The sequence below is a fragment of the Myodes glareolus genome, chromosome 13 (assembly GCF_982192425.1).
Source record: "Myodes glareolus chromosome 13, mMyoGla1.1, whole genome shotgun sequence".
Lineage (NCBI taxonomy): Eukaryota > Metazoa > Chordata > Mammalia > Rodentia > Cricetidae > Myodes > Myodes glareolus.
The window spans coordinates 26,805,257-26,810,300 of NC_142038.1; the positions used below are offsets into that span (position 1 = coordinate 26,805,257).

A 5,044-nucleotide genomic window follows, 5' to 3' on the forward strand; every position below is an offset into this window, starting at 1 on the left:
TTGCTGTCTTCATACTCCTCTGTGGAAGAAGGGTGCGGCCAGAGAGGATTATGTCAAAAGGCACGCCGAGAGGAGGATGGCCCATGGCGTGTGCAGCTCCGGCTGTGCTGGGGAGAGGTGGTGGTGGCACAAATACACATTTTTCTCTGGAAAAGATGCTTCTGTTCACTGTGAAATAGCCAAATGTGTAACCGTAAGACAGGTATGGTCTTAACATGACTGTAATCCCAGCACTCAGGAGCAGAGGAAGAAAGATCAGGAGTTCAAGGCTGGCTGTCGCCTCTTCCCTTGGTCTGCCCTCTTCTCTGGAGGCTGCACTTTGCTTTTGCTGTCTTGCCTCCTAAAAATTAACCTCAACTATTTTCCTGCTCTAGAGAATAAATTCAAGGTAATTCTCAACTGTATATTAAGTCTGAGGCCAGCCTGGTCTACATACAGTGTTAGTACAGTGGGCATAACTCGGTGAGACTGTCTCAAAAACGCAAAACAAAAACGAACGATGACAAAGCAAAAATTTTAAATATAGAATATTTAGGATACTTGTTGGATGGTGACCAACAAAGTCTTCAGGGAAATGTCTGGTGTCTGCCAGCATGTGGGACTATATGCATTTGGAGGGTGAACTGAAGCCTGGAGAGTGACCTCAGCTAGCGAGAATCAATGGGCATCCAATCTCATCACAGTACCAGAGTGTAGATGGGAATGTAATGACCCGAAAAGAAGGTCACAATATATTGTGAAATAAAATAATTGGAAGAGGCAGTGCAATGTCAACCACAAGCTAGTGGAAACAGAAGGAGCACTTGCTTATCGTGTCCTGGTGGCGAATCAAGGGAGTTCCCCCTTGCTTATTTGTGCTTTGTGCTTCCCTTTCATCTACGTCTACTGCTTGTACCATTGAAACGGATGCGAGATGCTGGATGTGCTTGAACTGAACTTAACTGGATCTGACCAACTGCTAAAGGAACTGAGTTAGAGGTCAAGCAGCATTGTCAAGGTCTAGCCGAGCCCGGGCAGTGCATGGAGCATTGATTTATGGCCAGGTCCACGACTTTTCCCACTTGACCAGAAGAGAGCATCTCCCTGGCAGTGTGTTGAGTGCCTCTGTTAGAGCGGTAGAGCCTTGAAAGGCTGGGCCTTGCTGTCAACCCCCTGCCTTCTCTCACTCCTTTTTGCTGTTTACAGAAGACAGGCCCTGGCTATAAAAGAGTTCTGCCCCTCTCCTCCCATCTCAAAGGCTATTCACTCACCAGGATTCTTTTGCACCTGAGGTCGGGACCATGAGGGACCATGACCGTGGGGCTGCTCTAGACAGAGAATCTTCTCAGCAGAATGGGCAGTGAAGCCTCCTGCAGATTGAGCCAGTATAATCTGTGACTCACGCGTGCAGATAACAATTTTGTGTAAAGGTGTCTGTTGTGTGATAAGGGCACATAGAGGAAGAAGCAGACGCAGCAGGAGGTGTCAAATAACACCCAAGGAACTGAAAGGGTGCTTAGAGAGCACCTGACTGGTGCCAGGTGACCTGGGAAACTGAGGCATCTGTTAGCCAGACAGGACCAGAAACCAGGCGCCTTTCGTTTTTTAAGAATTTCTTCTGTGTTCCTGTGAGTTTCTTCCTGCTGTGTGCATCGTGTCTCTGGCCTCTGGCTTCTAGCCATTCCCCTTGTGCCATGGCCCTGAAATGGCAATCTTTGCTCCTGCCTCAGTCCAAGAAACCCAAATTGGCTCCTGCCCGGAAACTGGAGGACAAGGTGGCCTCTCCCTGCCTGCTGAAGGGAGAAAAAGAACAGCAAGAAGCAATTGAACACATTTGACGAAGTACAAAATGAAACAGACAGACTTAATGAACAAGCCAGAGAGGAAATTTTGAAAGTAAAACAAAAATATAACAAACTCCACCAACCATTTTTTTCAGAAGAGGTCAAAATTGATTGCCAAAATCCAAAAATTTTGGGTAACCACTTTTGTCAACCATCCACAAGTGTCTGCACGGCCTGGGAAGGAAGACGAAGGGCTCAGCATCACCTGCCCAGAGTGAGAGAGTTTGAAGACATTAAATCAGGTGACAGAATAGATTTTTATTTTGATGAAAATCCTTACTTGGAAAATAAAGTTCTCTCCAAAGAATTTCATCTGAATGAGAGTGGTGACCCGTCCTCAAAGTCCACGGAAATCAAATGGAAATCTGGAAAGGATTTGACAAAACGCTCGAGTCAAACACAGAATAAGGCCAGCAGGAAGAGGCAGCAGGAAGATCCAGAGAGCTGCTCTACCTGGTTTTCTGACCACTCTGATGCAGGTATGGAAGAATTAGGAGAGGCTATCAAAGACGACATTTGGCCAGACCCCTTGCAGTACTATTTGGTTCCTGATAAGGGTGATGAAGAAGGAGAGACAGAAGATGAGGAGGAGGAGGAAGAAGGTTTGTAAGGTATTGATGAAGAAGGGGAATGAGATGAAGGTGAAGATGATGATGATGATGAAGGGGAAGAAGATGAAGATGATGATGAAGGGGAAGATAAAGATGATGATGAAGGGGAAGGAGATGAAGATGATGATGAAGGGGAGGAAGGAGAGAAGGAGGAAGGCAGGGATGACCAGCACAGAAAACTGATGGATTCCGACGCTCTTTTTTACTTGTTAAATTTCTCCAGTCCCTGGGAGCAAGTTACAATCGTTTCCCCACCTTCCCAATCCCTCCTGTGCTCAGTTGCCCTGTTTTTGAGGTCTCCTCAACACCATGGTTCTCAACTTATTTTTTGAGAAGTATCTTGAGCAAAATACAATGGGAAAAGAATCTCTGCTATTCTGTTCTAAATTCATGTTTATCCTTTTTTGTCTCAAACTGTGGGTTCAACACCACCAGCAGCATGCTCTGTGAGAAAAAAGAAAAGTCCTCCAGCCCCTTTGGCTGTGCTGGAGGCTGAGGGGTGCTAGGCCCCTGTGTAGTAGTGAATAGAATTCTAGGTTTTTCCTTTCTCTGGATATTGGGCTCAGAGATTACACTGTGTCTATGTGAATACAGCTAGCTAGCATTAACTAACAAGTATATTTCTACTTTCTCTTGTTTATAGAAAGAAAAAAAAGAAAAAAGGAGGGTATAGCAGGTCAGCAAGGGTGGGTTTGAGGTGTCTGGGGGGGTAAGTGGGCACTGTGACAACATGGCTTCTCCTTTGGCATGTGTAATTGTGATATTTAACGGACATCCTTACAGTTTAAGATGACACTTTTAAAATAAAATCTCTCCTAATGATGACTTGAGCCCTGCTCTCAGTGGCAGAATCAGCAGAACCTGTAGGGTTTTATTTGGAGTTGACATTCTCTGTTGTAACTTTATTCTTAAATTTTCTCTCTTTCTTTTTTGTTTTTTACTGGAAAAAAAAGATTCTCATTTTAAATGTTGACGTGTACAAGTTGCTACAATAAAACCAATGTGTACACAAAGGAAAAAAAAAGAACTTCTCCCTTTTATTCTTTTCTGCTCCTCCTTCCTGTTCATGCCTATGGGATACTACACATCCCTAGCTGATCTTTCAATATATGTTACGTAAGACCAGCCCCTTGAGCCATCCTGAGGACTCCGGACTTTAATATGAGTCCTCGAGGCACCATGGAAGAATGGTGAAGTAGGAGCACACAGCAAAGGATCTGGATCTCAGATGCCAACAACAACCCTCTTCTGCTGCATGCAGAGGGAACCAGAGGCAGTTAGTGCTTCCCCAAGGAGACCACCAAGGAGGCTGCTGTGGCTGTTCAAGCAAGAGGAGGTAGTGGGCCTGGACGGAGGCAGCTGCAGCAGACGCGGAGGTCATCAGGGCTAGTCCCTATGACTTCCTTGAGTCACATCCAGCTCCTCCTTTGCCACCAAGTCAGGAACCATCTATATAAGGTAAGGCCTAGCTTGGGCTTGCGTCTAGTAGGATTCTTTTAGGTGCGGCTGTATGCAACTCAAACCAGCTCAGGCTTAATTCTCTTGTATAGTAGCAGGTGTTTGGGGGATGAATGAATGAACGTATGAGTGAATGGCTCTTGACTTCTGGACCATTGCTCTTTCTACCGCACATAATACTGGCTTTGTGCCTAAATTCCATAATCTTGAATGTTTTAGAGGCCATCTATTCTCATTTGTCCCCAATTCAGGAATCTCCTATATGATATACTTGGCAAATACCCATTCAGACTCTCTTTGGAATTCCCCCGAGACAGGAGAATTGCCTCAAAGAGGAATTCAGGGCTGGTGCTGGTGAAATGGTTCCTCAGGTGAAGGTACTTGCTACCAGCACTGACCACCTGAGTTCCATCCTTGAGATTCACATATAGAAGAAGAAAACTAACTCCTGGAAATTGTCTTTTGACCTCCACGAGTATACCCAGTCCACACATCTGAAAAATAAATAGATGTGATAAAAAATTAAAAAACAATTAATATATATAAGCAAAACAGCAAACAGGTACTATCTGTATTTTAAACATTCGTTTCACTGAGGTTCAATTTGCATCCAATAAGATGCGTCTGTTTTATTGCATTGGCGTTTGACAAGACCAGACAGTCCTACCACTCACACAATGCAGCTTTAGAAGATTTCCATCATATGAGAGATTCCCTGGGCTACTCTGCGGCCAATCTGCAATTTATTTTTCATTACCATAATACTGCTTTTCCTAAAATTTCATTTAAATAGAATTATGCTCTATATAGTCCTCTGAGTCTGGCATGTTGCGCTTAGTGTCATATATTTGAAATTCGTCTGTGCTGTTGTATGTGAGTTGATAGTATGTTCTTCTATTATCGCAGGATAGTATTTAATTGAATGGACATGCCACCATTTGTCTACTCATTCACCAGCTGAAGGACTAGCTTCCAGTTTTTGATTATTATTAATTGGGTCGCAGTGAAGGTTCTCACACACATTTTTTTTTTTATGTAGACATTGTTTTAGTTTGCTTTCATAAATACCTAGCCTGGGATTTCTGTGTCATATAGAAGATAGATATTTAATTTTATTAGAAACTGAGAAACTATTTTCCAAAATGTTTATAG

The 5,044-nt window shown here is 43.7% G+C and overlaps 1 pseudogene; it reads left to right on the forward strand.

Annotated features, from left to right (window-relative positions):
* Positions 1–1,673: 1,673 nt before the first annotated feature.
* LOC125390268 (protein SET-like) lies at positions 1,674–2,766 on the forward strand (annotated as a pseudogene).
* Positions 2,767–5,044: the final 2,278 nt, after the last annotated feature.